Consider the following 21,120-nt stretch of genomic DNA (forward strand, 5'->3'; position numbering starts at 1 on the left):
TCCGAGAAAGATTTAAGACCGAAACTCTCTGAGATAGACTGAACGAGAAGTGGCGCGGAGCGCACTGATACAGAGAGAGAGAGAGAGACGGTAGCAAATAATCAGCAAGGTTCCGAGGTCCTGAGGGGAAGCAGACGAGGTTGAGCCTAGCGGTGCAGACGTGTACTTGTGACGGCTGAGGGTGACTGCAAGGCGAGCCAGGACACAGAGACGAGAAGGGAACCTAGATGACTGCCGAGTCCAAACTTCATATTAACCAGGTGATGTCTGTCCATTGCTCGTAGACTGTGCACTCTAATCTTTACCTTTTTCTTGCAAATGTTATGCTGCATAGTAATGTGATTTATGTCTATTGTTAATAAATACCCTAATTCATATAGAATTATTGTGTACCTGGTGTTCATGTTCAATCTAGGTAAACCGCACTTCTAGTTGAAAGCTGTTTAGGTGAACGGATGAGAAATCCCGATCAGGTAAATGGTGATCGAATAAAGAGGGAGTGAGTGGACCTTTGATGCCAAGAGCAGGGAGTACACTATACAATCTGGAACCATATTCAAAGTTATTATTTTAGTTTTGTCCCGAGTAGATTGCTGAGATATCATCCCAATAATGGTTCATAGGAATGTGGTCGTCGTTGATATGCGGCGTTAATGAGAACACTGGGTGGGAGACCAGTGCCGATACCCACTGGATTGTGGCTTGAATAAGTGAGAACGCCAGGGAGGATACTGACGCTTAGTTTCGCAGGATCGCGAACAGTTTGGAAAAGGGAGCATTGGGTTCTGCAGGCCCATGTGTAGACACACCGGATTGTGTGTCAGATCTGCCCTAGGGTAGAACGGTCTGGGTCGGGGTGGCCGCGAGACCAACTGATGTGAATAAGATATTGTAGAAAATCCGTATATGTATATTGTCATTCCCCATCCTTAGGTGCGACCTGTACATTTATCTGTATATCTACTCATTGTGAATACGATCTAAGGAGGGAAGGTGAGTACGTTTTGGCTGGGTCACAGGGGCCCCTGGGGGCTGATCCCATCTAAACAGAAAATCCGGCCATTACATCTGGCGTCACGAACTGTTTACGAAGCCTGTGTGCATTGTGTTGTTTTAATTTCGTTGGTTTGCGCTCGGCTTGTACGTATAAAATTTGTTTATAATTGTGTACATAGTTTTTTTTTGTGTCATTATGTTTGCGAAAAAATCACCGTCGGTTTTCAAATTACCGATCCAGATTCCCGGCTGGGAGTCTACGCCTTACGAGGCTTTGGCCCGTGAGTGGGCTGATTCTACTGGTTTAAGTGAAAATTAGTCTTCATTCTTGGAGCAGGTGGAGCCTGCTGATGTGATTTCGTGTCTACAGAAAGCGCCAGTAGTGAAGGGTGATGAGCTTCCTATTTTAGGACGCAGAGGGTGGATTGTTCTTAATGCATACAGAATATTGCATGAGAGGTTTGTTCAACTACAGAAACAGTTTAAAGATTCGGAAGGACAGTGTGTCGAGTTGCAAAATGCGCACACTTTGTTGCGTTGTCAAAATAAATTGCTTGCCGATAAACTTGAAACATATCAGACCATTGCCGAAAGAGCTGCGGTCCGTATTGCACGATACAAATATAAACATCGTCGTGGACGTGTGTCTTCCCGCAAAGTGCGTATGGTTGTAGCAAAAGCTGGAATGGATTGGAACCCCGATGAGTGGGACGGTAATATCTGGGATTCTCATACTTCTGACTCCTCGGCAGAGGAGGGTGACAAGCGCGAGTCTTCTCGCTCCGGATGTGATTGTAAATCTGCTTCATGTACTGATTTGACTCCCGATTGTGACCGTGCTCGTTCTTCCCGTGCGGATGACGTAGCTTGCCCTGATTGTGCTGTTAAATCTAAGATGCGGGCTTCCTCGGAAGCTCTTCCCGCAGTTTCTGCTCACCCGATTTTTCGACGAAAATTACAACAGGCCCCTGGTAATCCGGGTGGTATAGCTCTTGATTGTATTGAAGATTTTACTCAGCAGGAGGTCAGTGACATTCTGCAACGATTTAGACAACGGCCTGGTGAGGCCTTGCTTACCTGGATGGTGCGTCTTTATGAGCTTGGCGCTGCCGGTATTATGCTCGATGCTGTTGATTGCTTACGATTTTGCTCTTTGAGTTCTGATTCTACGATTCAGGATCATTTTCGGAATTACGCTGGTGCTGGTCAAATTTCTTTGCTCCAGCTTGCGTCTGACGGCTGTAATCATAAATATCCAACTGAATCTGATTGGCCTACTGATGAAAAACCTTGGTACACTCTGCGCGATGCGTCGCAACGTTTAAAAGAGGAAGTCATGAAAACGTGTATCTTCCTTAGTACTGCTGACAAATTATTGGATGGTCTTTTAACATCTTCTGTGCGTAATCGCATAATCCGTGCTTCTCCTGTTGCTTACAAGCAGGTCATGATGACATTATTGATTAACCAAACTGGCAACCCTTTGTCTGTTGTGCTTGAGTCTGTTCGTCAGCTTGGTGAGCTGGGTGAATGGTTTAAACCTGAAAGACAACCTCAACCTGAGGGTCGTACTGGTGGGGACTACAAGTTCTCTAGACGTGACATGTTTCTTGCTCTCATTGCTGATGGTGTCAAAAGGGAAGAAATTGATGGCGAGCCTAATAATCGCTTATGGGACATGTTTCGTAAGCGTGGTTTGGATCGAAAGGAGGGTGCCCGTCGTGTACGAAAGAATGAGTATGATCGTGGTTCGGATGACAGTGGTGATGAGAGACGACGTGTGTATTCTGATCGCCGTGATGATCGGCGCCATGAACGTGATGGATCCCCCCGTCGTAATGATGGGAGGGGGAGAGAGGATGATCGTGAGAGGGGAAGAGATGATCGTGGTTCTAGCAGACGACGAGATGCAAGGAGTTATTCCCCTGACGTAAGAAAGAGGGAGGATCGTAACAGGCTCTCTGACCGTAACTCACAACTTTTTGAACCTGACACTAATCCGTTTCGTACTGGAGACGGATATGAACAAGAAATTCTAATACCCAAGAAAACTGAGAACATTTACCCTGATTTGTCTTGGTTGACAGAACGCAGGAAAAATGACTAGGAAATAGGTCAAGCTCCGGTATGCAAGTGGGCCCACAGAGATTACAGACCTTATGTAGATATTGAGATTTTTTGGAAACATCGTAATATCCAAAGGGCCCGAGCGTTGGTTGATACTGGGGCGGAGGCCACTTTAATTCATGGTAAGTCGAGAAAATTTAACGGACAGTCTTTCACAATTACCGGTCTGGGTGGTAAAGAGACACCCGCAGTTCAAACTGCACTTGAAATTAAAATTGGTAGAATTCCTCGTAGAGAATACTCTGTGTTGGTTGTACCACTTTTGGAATACATTATTGGAATTGACATTTTGAAAGGTATGACTTTGCATTTGGATGATGGGTACTATCAATTTGGTACACGACAGTACATTTCGACCAGACCCGTACGGGTTGGCCGTTTATGCATGCCACCTATTAAAATACCTTTAGCAACGAAAGTGATTTGTCAGAAGCAATATCGCATCCCTGGTGGTCATGAAGAAATTACCGCTACGATTCAGGATTTGGTTGACGCAGGAGTCATTACTCCGGTCACATCTGCTTGGAATAATCCCGTTTGGCCCGTGCGCAAAAGTGACAACTCTTGGCGCATGACTGTTGATTATCGAGAATTGAATAAACATACACCTAAATTGACTGTTGCAGTGCCTGACATTGTCACACTGATTCAGAGAATTCAAAAGCATCCAGGTACGTGGTATGCTTCCATTGATATTGCTAATGCGTTCTTTTCAATTCCGATTGCCCCCGAATGTCAGGAACAGTTCAGCTTTACATGGAATGGACGTCAAATGACGTTCCGGAGTCTTCCTCAAGGCTATGTACATAGTCCTACGATCTGTCACCGGCTGGTGGCGGAGCATTTGTCTGAAGTACCCACGAATCCACAAGTTCAGATTTGTCACTATATTGACGACATTTTGATTCAAGGTGAAACGCAAGATCAGGTACAGTCCCATTTAGATCAAATCATTGATTGTTTGCGAGCGAAAGGCTGGGAAATTAATCCTGACAAATTACAAACTCCATCCCAAGCCGTTAAATTTCTAGGAATTAATTGGCATGAGGGTCACAGAGAGGTGATTCCACAGGTTAAACGAAAAATTCTTGATTTTGCTGTTCCCAGAAACAGGAAAGAAGCTCAATGCTTTATTGGATTATTTGGATTTTGGCGTCAGCATATTCCCCATTTGAGTCAAATCTTGGCTCCACTGTATCGAGTTACTCGTAAGAAGAATGCGTTTGAATGGGGTGAACCTCAACAGACTGCTTTTAATTTGGCTAAAGAAGCTATTCAGTATGCGTTGGATTTGTGGCCCGTGAGTGAAGGTGATGTGGATTTGAATGTGTCCGTGGAAGGCCTGTATGCCAATTGGAGTTTGTGGCAAAAGCAGGGCAGACAAAAAGTGCCATTAGGTTTTTGGACCAAAAAGTTGCCAGAGGCTGGTGAGCGTTACTCACCTTTTGAAAAACAGTTGCTTGCTTGTTATTGGGCTCTGGTGGATACCGAGCAATTGACATTAGGCCATGCTGTGATTTTGAGGCCTGAAATACCCATTATGCAGTGGGTTTTGAGTTCACCGAAGTCCCATCGAATTGGACATGCTCAGGAGGCGAGTGTGATTAAATGGAAATGGTACATTCAGGACAGGGCACGTGTGGGTCTGAAAGGTGTGGCGGTTTTACATGAGCGAGTGGCGCAGGCGCCCTCCAATGAGGCTGAAAGTGAGTGTTCGGTTCCCGTAGTGCAGGAGTCTCCCGTGAAGTGGGGTAAATCATTTGATGATCTGTCCGCGGAGGATAGAAAACATGTGTGGTTTACGGATGGTTCTGCAAAATTCATTGGTGACAAAAGACATTGGAAAGCTGTTTCGTATAATCCGATTACAAAGAAATTGTTAAGCACAACTGGAGATGGTAAGAGTAGTCAATATGCTGAACTCTATGCGGTTTACCAGGTTTTGAAACAGGAGTTACCAGGTACATGTCATATTTTCACTGATTCCTGGTCCACTGCAAATGGACTAGCGGTGTGGCTGCCAACATGGCATTCTCATAATTGGGAATTGCACTCCAAGGAGCTGTGGGGTAAAGAACTATGGCAAGAAATTTGGGAATTGCTTCCGCAGAGTACTGTAACAATCTTTCACGTGGATGCTCATACCCCCATTGACTCCCTTGACAAATTTTTTCATAATATTGCAGATGAACAGTCTAAAATTTCTGAGGCAGTGGTTGACATGCAAGATTCTGATTTGGCGGGATTGGCGAAGTGGGCCCATCAGAAAGCAGGACATTTTGGAGAGAAGGCCACTAGCAGGTGGGCTGCCGATAGAGGAATTCATATTCCCTTTTCTTTAATCAAAGATGTCATTCGACATTGTCCCATTTGCCAGCATTCTAGGAAAAAAGAGGTGCCTCAGATTGTTCGAGGCCACTTACATCGAGGTAAATTGCCCGCCCAAGTTTGGCAGATTGACTATATTGGTCCGCTCCCTATGAGCAGAAATTGTCAATATATTTGCACAGTGGTTGATACTTATAGTGGCCTTTTGGTCGCTTTCCCTTGCAAGAACGCTACCCAAGTGAACACAATTAAAACCCTGGAACTCATTATTCTGTATTATGGTGTCCCATTCCAGATTCAATCAGACAATGCATCCCACTTTCGTGGAAGATTGGTGCAGGAATTCTGTACGGACAATAATATTGACTGGGTGTTTCATATTCCATATTACCCACAAGCTTCAGGATTGATTGAGAGAATGAATGGTTTGCTGAAAGAACAGTTGCGCAAGTTGACTGATGATCGTTACAGCCAGTGGAGAGATGTTCTACTTCAAGCTTTGTTAATTTTAAATAATCGTCCTTTGTTACATGCTGAATCTCCTTTGATGCGTTTGTTTCCTCCACATGTTGATGCAAAACCCAATTCTGTTTCCAACACTGTTACTTATTGGGAAATTACCCCCGGTGCTTTGGCTCCATGTAGAGCGACCCCAGGTTCTGCAGGCCTCGACCTGCATGCATTAAATGATGCACAATTTCCAGGAAAGGATCGAATCATTGTTGAAACTGGCATTGGTGTTTCTATACCTGCCGGTAGTTTTGGATTAATTGCCCCTAGATCTGGCCTGGCCCTGAAAGGTGTACAAGTACTCGGAGGAGTGATTGACAGTGATTATCAGGGAGAGATTAAGGTTCTCCTGCTTAATAGCAGCGAGACGGATTTGTTCATTAAAAAGTCTGACCGTGTTGCTCAGTTACTGATTATGCCTGTCTTCAGTGGTGAGATCAAAAAAGGCTCTGCCCCAACGTTGCTAACTGTGCGAGGACAAAAAGGCTTCGGATCGTCTGATCTTCCTGGAGCTAAAATATGGGTGCAATCGCCTAAAAATCCTCCTGAACAGGCTGATATTATTGCGACCGGTCATGACAACACCGTTTTGGTGATGAAGCCAGGGAAAGATGGCTGGGAAGCTGTCCCAGCTGATAAATGTTACTTACGAGAATGATTAAGGCCTGTGTTTGTATTCTTTCGGATCATTCTTTGGATTGCTGCTGCAGGATGTGTCGGCGCTGGACTCCTTTTGGCCTGCTACGCCGGGAGAGGAGAGGATCTACCGACGCCGGTTGATGGGATAATAAGAGCCCCGCGGTCTGCGTGGGCTGCTTCAACGAATTTTTGGATTACACTCGCGAAGCGGGTGACGAACTCTCCGCATTTCTGCCTTACTTCTATGAAAAGTGTTACTGACATTCTAGCGACCTGTTTGGTTGCTGTCCCTGCATCCACTGAGACACTCCATCATATTTTTAATTTTTCTAATGCCCGACCTAATGTTATTCTGGGGGACTTTGCAGCACATGATTTTTGTCCCTCATGTACTCTTATTCCAGACCTTGATGTTTCTGTTAATTCCAGAATTACTACTTTCAATATTACCCCTGGAGATCTTTGTTTTATAATGACCTGCAACCCTAAAGCTATTACCGAGTGTCTGCGGCTGAAGCTCCAAGCCGCTACTACCTTTTCATTTCATCAACGTTTGTTATGTTTAAAGAGACTTCCGGATTCATGTCTTTCAGTTAAGAATAATATGACTTGTAAACGTTTAGTAGTAGCCACCAGTCACTATCGTCCAATGTTATTGCCAGCTGGATGGCTCTTTTCCTGTGGGAATTCATCTTGGTCCTATATTCCAGCGAATATTTCTGGTGGTCCATGTGCCATCACTAGATTAAGTTTGCTAATGTTTTCCTCACATCCTACTCCACATTCCCGTATTGTGCGAGATTCAATGTCATTACATGAAGACTGTGATTCCTCTGTTCATCTTTATTCTAGATCAGAGTACCTTGGTTTAGCTTTTTCTATTATTGGTGTTCCAGCATTGGCCGTCTACAATGCCAAAACAATCGGCAAAATGGCCTGCTGGATGGTAAAGTCCATTAACCAAACTTCTACTGTTTTATCAGATTTATTATTAGATTCCCAAGGTGAACGTAGAGCTATTTTGCAAAACCGTGCTGCTATCGATTACTTATTGTTGAAACACGGTCATGACTGTTCCGATTTTGAAGGTCTATGCTGTTTTAATTTGTCTGACCATTCTAAAGCTATCCAATCCCATATTAACAAACTCCACGACTTGACTGCAGAAATTAGACAACATATAGATCAGGGTTTCTTTGACTGGCTTTTTAACTGGCTCCCTGACATGCATTTCATACGACAAATTTTAGGGGGGGTTATTCTTACTATTTGTGTCCTGATAGCTATTTGCTGCTTCATTCAATGTATCCCTTCCCTGCTACAATTTTTTAGACTTAATAAGGGTCGTAGATCAGTTAATTTTGTTTCATATTATTCGTCTACTGACGTTAGCTCCATTTAGTTTGTGGTTAATAGACTGGAGTCAAGGGGTGTAATGTTATGGCTGTCTTTTTGCTAGCTCTTTGGAGAAGGAGAATGATGGAGAGTGACTCCAGCCTATCACCCCCATAGCATAGGGATTAGGCCGATAGACAGGGACCCTGTCTTACACATATAAGGGCATTTTCATACTATTTTCCTTAGAGTAAGGCTTATGAATTTAAGTTAGGGGATAGATATATAAGTATTAGTCATGATTCGCTCATTTGCTAACATGCTGAGCTGTTTTTTCATGGAGCTATGCATATTATGGGCTCCGTAGGCCTTAAACGAGACAGACTCCATTTTGCTTTCTGCCCGGTAGCTCGAGAAGGCCTTCTAGGTCAAGTGTAATGTTTTAGTTTCAAGCTGTTGTTCGCTTGGAGAGAACCGGTTCAGGCTGACCCTTATCGAAGGAATGTATTTTTCTCCACTCCGAAGACACAACTTCAGGCCGGCCGGCTGGGAAAGTGTCCTTGGTACGGGGAGGTACAAGAATTTGGTGGGCGGCAGGTTACTGGCCGTGAATTTCCATGACGGAACGGGCTTTGATATTAGCGAAGGTGTTAGTCAGTTTTTTCAGTTAGTCCGTAGGCGGCATCTAGCCGTTAGCATCTCTGCTATTATTCATCTCATGGTGGACAAGTCGCCATCTTTGAAGTCCGAGAAAGATTTAAGACCGAAACTCTCTGAGATAGACTGAACGAGAAGTGGCGCGGAGCGCACTGATACAGAGAGAGAGAGAGAGACGGTAGCAAATAATCAGCAAGGTTCCGAGGTCCTGAGGGGAAGCAGACGAGGTTGAGCCTAGCGGTGCAGACGTGTACTTGTGACGGCTGAGGGTGACTGCAAGGCGAGCCAGGACACAGAGACGAGAAGGGAACCTAGATGACTGCCGAGTCCAAACTTCATATTAACCAGGTGATGTCTGTCCATTGCTCGTAGACTGTGCACTCTAATCTTTACCTTTTTCTTGCAAATGTTATGCTGCATAGTAATGTGATTTATGTCTATTGTTAATAAATACCCTAATTCATATAGAATTATTGTGTACCTGGTGTTCATGTTCAATCTAGGTAAACCGCACTTCTAGTTGAAAGCTGTTTAGGTGAACGGATGAGAAATCCCGATCAGGTAAATGGTGATCGAATAAAGAGGGAGTGAGTGGACCTTTGATGCCAAGAGCAGGGAGTACACTATACAATCTGGAACCATATTCAAAGTTATTATTTTAGTTTTGTCCCGAGTAGATTGCTGAGATATCATCCCAATAATGGTTCATAGGAATGTGGTCGTCGTTGATATGCGGCGTTAATGAGAACACTGGGTGGGAGACCAGTGCCGATACCCACTGGATTGTGGCTTGAATAAGTGAGAACGCCAGGGAGGATACTGACGCTTAGTTTCGCAGGATCGCGAACAGTTTGGAAAAGGGAGCATTGGGTTCTGCAGGCCCATGTGTAGACACACCGGATTGTGTGTCAGATCTGCCCTAGGGTAGAACGGTCTGGGTCGGGGTGGCCGCGAGACCAACTGATGTGAATAAGATATTGTAGAAAATCCGTACATGTATATTGTCATTCCCCATCCTTAGGTGCGACCTGTACATTTATCTGTATATCTACTCATTGTGAATACGATCTAAGGAGGGAAGGTGAGTACGTTTTGGCTGGGTCACAGGGGCCCCTGGGGGCTGATCCCATCTAAACAGAAAATCCGGCCATTACACAATCATAAAAGATAAACATGCAATTTATAAAATCATACTCAGCGGCCAATAAAGAGTACAAGGGTGTTTCCGCTTAAAAATCAAGACTTTTCCTATAGAGCACAGCTCTGCTACTCTAAAACAGACATCACTACCGGGCAATAATTGTAAAAATCAAAGGACAGCCCTGCATCATATAAAATTATAAGGTCTAAAAAGAGGTAATATATATTTGACTCTAAAATGTTTGTGCAAAGAATAAAATATAGTAAAGTGCAACAGAGATTGGAGTGGAACTATTATCACAAACGCATTTTCTACACTCTCAAAATACCCCCACAGGTAGCACAACAGAAAGCATATTGTGCTGGCTTTAAATTTGAGCAATAACGTTATTTCCCAATTATTATTGAAGTACATAAGTGAAGGTTCAGGGCATAGACTAATTTTCAAAACCAGGTAATTCCATACAAGTTGCTTCTTTAATTCTAGCTATTCTAGCTTTCACCAAAAGCTTTTTCATAAACAGGCTTTCAATTACCTTCTTATCAGCCTTACATGGATGAAGGGATGTAAAAGAAATTAGGGGCAGATGTACAAGCCCCTATCGCCATCGGAACATCACTTTTTGTGACGTCCAAATGGCGATAGGGGCGTTGCCTTATGTACAAGGCAGCGTTAAGCCCCGTAATGTGGCATCACGCTGACTTGTACATAAGGCACCCTTTCACGCTATGTTTAGCATGAAAGGGGCGTGCAGTGGGTGATGTGGTGGGCGTTCCACCGCAACACCCATTGTATTTGACGCTGTCCCCTAAGTACAAGGGTAGCGTACATTGGAGGCAACGCCAAAATTAAGGTCAGGAAAATCCTGGTCTTAAGTTGGCGAAACGAGAAGAAATGCATTACTTCTCCTTGTTTTTGCTTTTTCCATGTGTGCTGCCTTGTGCATCACACATGAAAAAAAGCAAAATGCCATGGTTTGTTTATGTACAGGAAGGTGCCCCTTCCTGTACGTAAACAAACCTTTTTTTAAAATGCCATTTTGTAACTTTCATGTGTGCTGCTTCATGCAGCACACATGAAAGTTACAAAATGGCATTTTAGGATTGTTTATGTGCAGGACAGGACACCTTCCTACACATAACCAATCCTCCTCTGCACACAGACACCCTTGCACTCTGGTGTAAGGGTGCCTGCGTTGGCAGTAAGTTGTTGAAGTTAGCGCCATTGCAGGGGGAAACGCAAGGCTGCACCACATTCTTGTAAATATGGTGCAGCCTCACGTTTCCGAAATGGCGGAGCGTGTCGTTAAGCCCAGGAGGCTAACGGCATGCTCCGCCACTACATTATACATGTCCCCCTAGGTTTTCTCAGCATATTACAGTTTTGCTTGACATCAGCAAGGTGACGTATATTCAAACTGTTAGAAATGAGATCCATGGTTGGCTAAGGCTTGCGCCAAAGCCAGGCAGAGACCACCACTCTAGTCAGGGCAAGGAAGTTACACACCAAAAATAACCCCTGCTCACCCCCTTGGTAGCTTGGCACGAGCAGTCAGGCTTATCCTGGAGGCCATGTGTAAAGCATTTGCTCACGCACACAACAGCAACAACATCCCAGGCACACCACAAAAGGAACTCCACACAAGGTTATATAAAAAAATAGCCTTTGTATTCTCAAAACACATTGGAATAGTAAACACATACTGTACACGGTGCTAACTGGCACTGGGCAATATTTACAAGGGATTATGTACACCTGACAGGGCCACATGGACCACTGTCAGAGCCATCACAAAGCGAACTTGGTAAAAGTCAAATAGATAATAAAACGTACAACCAGTAAATTCTGGTAATCACTGTACTTTGCATCAGTCTGTGACATAAACTACATTATGCACAGTATCACACTAGTCTAAATACATTAGACCCTAACCTCCTAAGAATAACTCACATTAGGGGCGTAAATCACAGAGAACATAATCTTACCCGCATAAACCATGATATGCAGAACAACCTCATAATCATAAACCATATTTAGAGGTATCAAACAGGCACCCTGTGCATTTCCTAGCACCCAAAGCATAGTTAACACACAAATCACATTAGCACATAAATTATATTAGGGCCTGGCGCCCTATAAATGTAACCATCCTCCTGGCCAACTGGCCATCTCAGAAAGGGGGCTCAAATGCCCTATGTCCACAAAGTCAGGGCTGCTGCCTAGGCAGCGAAGGTCAAGGGTTTACCACTGCGCAAAACTTAAACGTTGCAGCTGCCCAGTACTCGCTGGGCAGCTGAGGACCATAACATGGGAGGCCTAAATGATGCAGCTGGCACTATTTGCTGCACAGCTGGGGAAGGCCTGGCACCTCTGTGCCACTTCTGTCCCTCTCAGGGACTCTCTCAAGAATTGCGCCTAAACGGTGCAGCTGCCCACTACTTGCTGGGCAGCTGTAAAAGTTAAAAAATGCGGCATGGGCTCTCACTGGCCCTTGGGAACAATTAGGTGCCCCCTTTGGTTGAAGCCATCTGGGCTCTAGAACACATACTGCGGGCGGTGAAGTCATCTGGCTCTGGAAGTAATCTGCGCACGTGGAGCACACTGGCTCCTTAGATAATCAAATATGCCCCAAATGTTGGAGCGCACTAGCTCTGGGAGAACACTGGTCCCCGGGACCTCTGGGCCGTCGGTGGAGCCATTCAGGCTCTGCAAATGATGGCCCGAAGCGTTGGAGCGGCACGCTGCCAGCTGGGGCCGATCTGATGCGGTGCCTCGCATGGGCCCCGCCAACATGATCTGCTCCCTCGAGGAGCGGAAGCAAGAATGCGCCCATGTCCCCTGTCCGCCGGAGCCCTAACTCACCGGGCTCCGGCGCAGGGGTCTTCTCGGTTCGGGCAGCCGCCCCCGCGGGACTCCTCTCTCGGGGGGAGGGGCGGCGCCCGATTCACCCGGTCCCCCATCTTGGGCCCTGGACTTACGGTAGGGGTCTTTCGAGGCTCCCGGTTCACTCCTTTCCCGGGGCTCCCTACTGGTAATGGGAGTCCTGCAACGAGTGCTCGCACTACGTCTGGTTTCCCCCGGCCCAGCCACAGGCCCCTCCCACATCGCAGGCAAGTGTGCCTGACTTCCCGGAGGCCGCGGCTGGGCAGCAACAGCAGCGTTCTCGGGCTGAAAGTGAGGAGTAGGGTCCCTCGAGGCCAAAAACAAAGCCGGTATGTGGGGTGGGCACCCGCCAGGACTCCCATAAGCGGGGTCGGCACCGCAGCGATCACCAGCCCAAAACGAAGACGCAGGGTGGGCACCTGCGCCACAGAGAAACCAAATAAGTGGGGTGGGCACCCGCAAGGCACAAGAGGAGGGGGAATCCCTATGAGGGGGATTCCCTCAGCCTGGGATGCAGCTCAGCGCTTCTCAGCCCCCAGGCTCTCCCTCGATGGGGGAAGCAAATCAAAAAGCACGCTCAGTCTGAAAATAGAGTGCAGGAAGGCTGTAGCAAGCCTTGGCAAAAGCGAAAAGGAAGCAATAGGTCCAAGAAGTCCTGGGCATCAAAGATGGAGCAAAACAGCTCCCAGCAAGGAAAATCCTCCAGGCATCCAAGGGCAGGACAGGGCCCAGGGAGGCAAGCCTTCCCCTGTGCCCCAGCAGCAGCACGCTCCTGGTAGTTTCAAGTCAAAGAACAAGAACATCTTCATGGGGTCACAGCCCTTTATTTATACAGCTAAATCCCTTTGTAACACAGCACAGGGCTAGGAGAGAACCAGTTACCACTGGTTCAGGAGTACTTGAGCCCTTTGTTTTGCTCAGCTCCTCTCCTCTATTCACAGGACAGGCCAGGGACATCACACGCACCACAGGGAGGGAGCCAGCATTGTGGAGGGAAGGCCCAGCCCTACTTAGGTCCCAGGTGCAACCCCTTCTCTCCCATCTACATGCAGATCTCATTATTCACCACTGGGCAGACCCATCCTGGCTCCTGGAGCCAAGCACACCAGCCAGCCCCTGTCAATCACAAGCCAGATATGCAATTTACATCAGGCAGGCAGACACTGCACACAGAAATGCCAACTTCTAAAAGTGGCACTTCTCCACTAGTCACAATAAATCTGCGCACACCATTGCTCAGCATTTAATCTCACAAGTTTGCACATACCAAACTTGCCCCTGCACTCCCCTCACTTCAGGAATTACCATGGACACACATATCCCCCATGCATTACTATGGGAGGGCAGGCCAATCCCACCACACGCACTCATAGAGAGCACGCACTTCACACTGGGCCACAGTGCCAAAGTGCGCTGAGGCCACGAATCACTAGTATCAGGTCACAGTTCAAGGCAAAAAGTTCCGGGGTGAACCTGCCAAAAGGGCCAAGTCCAACACAAACAATGTGCACAACACATACAACTGATGAAGTGCAAATTAATTTTCATTTGTAGGGGTGCATTTATTATCACACGTCTAGAACGCATCCGCGTATAATCCCTTGTTGTGTTAACCTAATGTGTTAGAACTTTGAAATGTAATAACATACAACTTGATCTATTAAATAGTAAACTTGAATAATTAAAAAGTAAACCAAATGTAACTAGCAGAAAACACTAACTTGAAGATTTTCTGTTATGCAACTTACAATCATTCATTATTAAATGCGTTTATTAATTGTGTAATATGTAGGTAGAAACATTAACCAAATGTGCCTTATTTTCTATGAACTTCGTAAAGCTTATGCTCCATTTCTTCTAAGTTAGCTAAATCTTGTAGGCCGGAAATGCATTTCCCTGGAAGCTCTCACATTAGAATTAACGGTTTACATTTCATACGTGCTGTGGATTTTGTTCTTTCTCACGATTGTGTTACAGGTGGAAGAAGCACCCTTGTTAGTTAAAATAATGTATTTTTTTCAGGAGTTAGGCAAGGAGAGAAGAGGATAGATTGAGAGTTACTGCACATGCTTATTGATCATCTGCATAATATTTCTTGAGTTAATTGTCTTGTGCATGCTGCACACACTTAACTTTATCTGCAGATCTAGCTATATGTTGATTCCCATGTATTTTACTACACCCCTCATCTTAAGGTGTCTTTATGTCTAATTATTTTTGGGTATGTAATAAATTAACAATTCTTAATTAGTGGTCTGTGGTTACTATGGGGCCCATTACTATGTCGGGTGGATTGCCCCCGCCAGCCTGGCGGGGGCAATCCGCCCGACATCCACACTTGTTTCCCCCCCGCCACATTAATGTGGCGGGGGGGGACCTCGGCGGACGGAAAGACCGTCCGACGCTTTTCCGCCCCGGTCGCCTTGCGGCCGGGGTGGAAAAGGAATAATAAGGTGGCGGTGTCTATCAGACACCGCCAGTCATATTATGATGTTTGAATTTAGGTGCCTTTCTGCGGCGGCAATGCCGCCACGAAAAGGCATGTGGTCTTCACTCTGGGGGCCCCCTGCAGGCCCCCAGATCTCGACGGAGGTAGACCAAAAATTGCACATTCGTAGCATCTATTCTCAACTTCAGCGCAGTGGCCCGCAGTTTGTTACAATTAACCTCATCAAAGGCTGATGATAAATCCATAGAAGTGAGGTATATGGATAATTTTTTACATAGAGTATACGTCCCACGCTATACGTTAAGGTTTAGGCATTGTTACGTTGTTTCTAAGTTTTGCCTGAACCCTTATTGAAAAGGAGATAAAATGCAGTTACCATCACATTAATCTCCTAATCTATTAAACATCACTCTCCCATAATTTTGGCAGTTGAATCAATTAAAAATGTGGGCCCATAGCACATAGGATTCTTCCAGCCACCTTTTCTGAAAACATGGACTATGATAGAACTGGACCATGGGAGAGGTCTTCCAAGTCTAAGTAATTAAAGACACTGGGCAACAGAGGATACAAATATCAATGGGTGGTCCATCCAGCCCTGGGGCTTTTGAAGAGGATCTCCTGCTGAGGTCATTGGTCACCTCTTCTACTGTAAATTGGAGCCTGCGAGAATCAGCTACTAAAAAAGATGTCTCTACCTACAAAATGCCACCAAAGATACTTCAATATATGTTATTAAAATGAGCTACCCACTGTTCCCCATAAAATGACTACTCAATAATGTAAGAGCAGCCATCTCCACTTGGAGTTCATTGACCACTTTCCAAAATTCACAGGGGCTCTTAGGGGTCGCTGCACTTTAGCCAATCCCAGTTTGATCTTTGAATTGCTAACTTCCTAATCCCCAGAACCTCTTTATATCATGCTCGGGCTGATGCAATTACGCTAGGGTTTCTAGGTTTGCTAGGGTTTCCAGGTTTGACTGACAGAGCAAGTTTCAGATCTCTATTTGCCTTGGAACAAGGTCTATCGAACCAACAAATAGGTGGACGGGCTGACCTTGCAATTAGCTTGAGTAACAGATCTTTTATTATATCACACAGAGCTCTAAAGTGATTATTCAGACTAACAACTAGGGGAATCTCAACCAAACACAACAGAAAAAATGCCCACATCATTCTTAAGTAACTCAACCAAAAATGTAGTTCAGGAAAATGCCATGAGAGCCTAAGACTATTATGCGGATGCGTTGGCTGGAAGACAACTTCAAAAGACATTTTAGTAATATTCATGTGTAAGAAGAATGTCAGTCAATGGATTATGATCACTAAATGCTTATGGATTCACACCCTCTTCCATGGAATGTATATATCCCAGGTACTTTGCTGTAGATATGCTCATGTAAATGTATAAGATCTCGCGTCAAAACATAGAGGGCTAACTCCACGCCTCTCGCATCTGGGGTACCAGCTTTGACACCAATGATGTAGTGGTGATCAAGACTTACGTCAAAAAAATGTGAAGCTACCTTTAGCATTAAAATCACCACAAATCATAACGTTACAGCCCCCAAAATCAGAGTCAGAATTGGACATAAGTTTGCCAACAATACTAAATAAAATGTGAAAATTGGAAAAGTCATTATTATAGTCATTATTATGAAAACAAATATAACATTTGAAACGGTGGTAACCGGTTAATTCTAAAACCTGGGCCTTCAGACAGCTAAGGCTCACTAAAGCTATTTTGGCCTTAGCTCTTAGTTTAGACCCACCTTGCAGCTCCAACATACAGAAGGGTAGCAGAGCTAGAAAAATAAGAGTAGCCATTAAGGACTACTGTAGTTATGGCCCTGGTTTCGTGCAGAATAATAATATCACACTGTACAACCCGGGAGAACCATCCTTTCAACACCAAATTGCTATTGTTCCCTGCAATATTCCTGGATAGAAAAGTTAACTCATTCAAACATCCCCAGGATTTGCTAAAGGGTGCAGAGCTCTGGCCAGTTAATGACATCACTGCACTAGTAGGGGACGGGGTGCCTGCGAAAACCCCTGCTGCCTGCCGACTCAATATCGGATACATCCATGAGTCAATCACCCCTCCAAGCCCTTCAGGGGCTGAGATCATCTCCGTGAAGCTGGGAATCCAAGAAGCTGGATTGAGCCTCCAAATAGGGACGAGGGCTGAACCAGAAGCAGAAGGCGGCCTAGAAATGCAAGGTTTATAAAAATAGCCCAAAGGAAGGGCAAATATCTGTGAGGCTCCTGGAAAAGAGAGGTTAGGATGAGTTAAGAGACTTCAGACACCATTCGGATCCCCCGAAACTACAACAACCTAGTCGCTAAAAAAGGTCTTTGAGGATGGCCCAATCAAGTTGACCCTTCTAGCAATAAAATGTGGGTTAAGAAGGGTCAAATCCCATATGAAGAGGTAACTGGGAGTGATCTTGCTTCTGTTCATGTAATAGGTGAGGGTAGTCTGGGAGTGATCTTTCTTCTGTTCATGTAATACTTCAGGGCAGTCTGGGAGATATTTTTCTTCTGTTCAAGTAATATTTCAGGGCAGTTCGAGAGTGGTCTTTCTTTCTTTTGTTCAGGTAATATTTCAGGGATGTCTGGGAGTGATCTTTCTTCTATTCATGTAATATTTCAGGGCTGTCTGGGAGTGATCTTTCTTCTATTCATGTAATATTTCAGGGCAGTCTAGGAGTGATCTTTCTTCTGTTCATGTAATATTTCAGGGCAGTCTGGGAGATATCTTTTTTCTGTTCATGTAATATTTCAGGGCAGTTCGGGAGTGGTCTTTCTTTTCATTTCACTTCATTGTTCTTTATTTCAGTTAAACAACCTTAAAAGACTACAGTACAATACAATTTTAAAACATTACAGTACAATATACATATCAACACAGTCCTGGGTTAAAATTAAGAGGAGACTAGCAGCAGGTCCTTCCTAATTAGATTAGCACACATCGAGGAACACATGGTAGATGACAATATTTTTTTTTTTAAAAGTACTATAAAAACAGTAGAAGAAAGAAAAACAGGGCACCAGGTACACTAAGATCAGACCAGTTCATATTATCATTATTCTAGTTTAAGTCACTCTATTTAAGTGCAATATAAATCTAAATCAACTTCAATTACATGCACCACTTAATAGTAATATTATCAGGCCAATTGCGTTTATAGTTAGACATTGCACACACGTTCCAATGGGCATTACATACAGACAATTAGTTCGGGTAGACTAGAGTACAATCAGGGTGCATTTCAGCTGCTATACTGCAATCATACCAATTATTCTGGTTACATTTTATAGCCATTTCTCTTCCTGACTATCGCTACTGATAGGAGGACGCGGCTCAAACGAAATACTATTGGGCGTGCAGTATCTCCTTTAAAGACTCTTTCGCCATCTTCAATGTGGCGAAGACCCAAAAGTTGGCATATGGGTTTTAGCCATTTTTTCCTTGCCTGTAAATAAGCGGGGCATATAAATAGTACATGGGACTCATCTTCCCTTAGGCCCATGTCACATAATTCGCATAAATCAGGTCCAGTACTACCTCCTGGTCCTTTATTACAGTGCCATTTCGAAGTCCTAGATTTAATTTGAAGGGCACTATAGCGAAATTTTAGATATAACGATTTGGCCATAGGTGGGTAAATTTCGTCCATAAAGGATTCTAATTTCATGTCCATTTTTAATTCAAAGAACCTGAGGGTCAAAGTCCCTAGGTTGGAACTTCCCAGCACAGAGTCTTTGATATATTCCCAATACCTATTCTTAAGCAGTTTCTTAGAATTATTGGTAATCGAATCCGGGTCTGACCAAAAGCTACTTAAGCCCAGCTTTGTAAACCACTTTTCAATGTAGGCCAGCCATGCTAAGCGTGTGGAATTTTTTATTAGGAGTCAAACCAAAAGGGGGTTGCTGTACTGTTCCTAAAGAAGTCAGAGATAGGAAAGTTCTTGCTGGCGTGACCTAGTAGAGGGGAAAGACAGGGGATATTATTAATACCCTGGGGAATCCATTATGTTGGATATATTTGCCTCACACACCCCGAGGAGTGTCATGCTTCATCATCGGCGGTTGCTCCTCGTCGGGGAGGCGGTGCAATCCCCGACGGGCACACCTCAGAGAGGGGCTCTTTGGCGGAGATCTTTTTCCAACTGCCTGTAGGTGAAGTGGGGGTATGTGGGCAGGGAGGTGTATACCTATGGTAAGGTAGCTAAAATGTAATTAGGGGTACCGGAACGGACTTTATTCTGGGGGTCCCCTAGCTACGGTTAAAAAGTGAAACTAGTCCCCTAGGTGTCAACCAATTATGTTGTGTTACCCTAGAAGATACTAGTGGTGCATGTGGTCACACAGAATAAAGTCCGTTCCGGTACCCCTAATTACATTTTAGCTACCTTACCATAGGTATACACCTCCCTGCCCACATACCCCCACTTCACCTACAGGCAGTTGGAAAAAGATCTCCGCCAAAGAGCCCCTCTCTGAGGTGTGCCCGTCGGGGATTGCACCGCCTCCCCGACGAGGAGCAACCGCCGATGATGAAGCATGACACTCCTCGGGGTGTGTGAGGCAAATATATCCAACATAATGGATTCCCCAGGGTATTAATAATATCCCCTGTCTTTCCCCTCTACTAGGTCACGCCAGCAAGAACTTTCCTATCTCTGACTTCTTTAGGAACAGTACAGCAACCCCCTTTTGGTTTGACTCCTAGTACTTTGTACAGACACTAAGCTGTTACTGGACCTTCCACTTTTTTGAGTGGTAAAGAGTGTCCTTTTGCCTCCCTCCCTCTTTGGAACCTGGAATTTTTTATTGCCATTATCTCTTTTAACGCCTCTCTATAGTCCGCTAGCTCATCAGTGGACCAAAGACGAACCCAGTATAACAGTGGGCGCAATGCAGCGTGGTCATCAGTTCGACGGAAATTAAGGTCCCATAAAACCGGGGTAAGGGGAGTAGAGGCAGGTACACCTAAAAGCTGTCTAAAAACGTGCTTTTCGAAACATGTCCCCAAAGTTCTGCACCATAAAGGGAGGCAGATTGTGCTTTGTATTTGAACAAACTAATTGCTGGAGAGACTGATTTATAGTAACTATTTTTGTGTTCCCTCAAAATAGGGGCTTGATTCTGAACTAGTCTGATCTTTGAGGTTTCTAGTTGGGATTTCCATGATATTTTGCTATCTAGAGTGATACCCAGGTACTTAAAACTTAGGACTTCTTCAATTTTTTCATTATTTATGGTAAAAATGCTATTAAAACCTTTATGTGGGTTGATTGTCATGACCTTAGTTTTGGACGAATTAATTTCAAGCTTCTTGTCCAGACAATATAGCCTAAATGTATTAAGAAGGTTCTGGAGTCCTTTGGGGGTTTGGGAAATTAAAATAGTATCATCCGCAAATAATAGTGCCGGAACGGCTTGACCACACAACTTGGGAGAGTCATGCTCGCAGCCCAAGAGGGTGTCTGGGATGTCATTAACATAAAGGGAAAATAAGATAGGCGCCATAACACTTCCTTGCCTAACTCCTTTCACTATATCTATTTTCTCACTCAACTCCCCATTGGGCCCCCATCTGACTCTTGCAAAGTTATTTTCGTGCAGTCTGATTAGTTGTTGGAGAATGTTCCCGGGGACACCCATATCATTTAGCATTCTCCAAAGTTTTCCCCTTGGAACAAGATCAAAGGCTGCTCTTAGGTCGACGAAGGCCACATATATATGGGAGTTCCTTATGTTGATATATTTCCACACTAAACATAAAAATCTAAAAACCTGGTCCACTGTGCTAATTCTAGATCTAAAACCAGCCTGGGGTCTTTCTTTTGTTCAGGTAATATTTCATGTCTGTCTGTAAGTGAACTTGCTTCTGTTTCTCCGGCGGCAGATCCTTCTCCTACCTCGCCGCCAAGACCGGGAACACCCTCCCTACCCACATACGGCAGACCCAAGACCTACTCGCCTTCAGAAGACTGCTCAAGACCTGGCTCTTCGAACAGTAGCAGCACCACTCCTTTCCC

The sequence above is a fragment of the Lissotriton vulgaris genome, chromosome 2_1 (assembly GCF_964263255.1).
Source record: "Lissotriton vulgaris chromosome 2_1, aLisVul1.2, whole genome shotgun sequence".
NCBI classification, from domain to species: Eukaryota; Metazoa; Chordata; class Amphibia; order Caudata; family Salamandridae; genus Lissotriton; species Lissotriton vulgaris.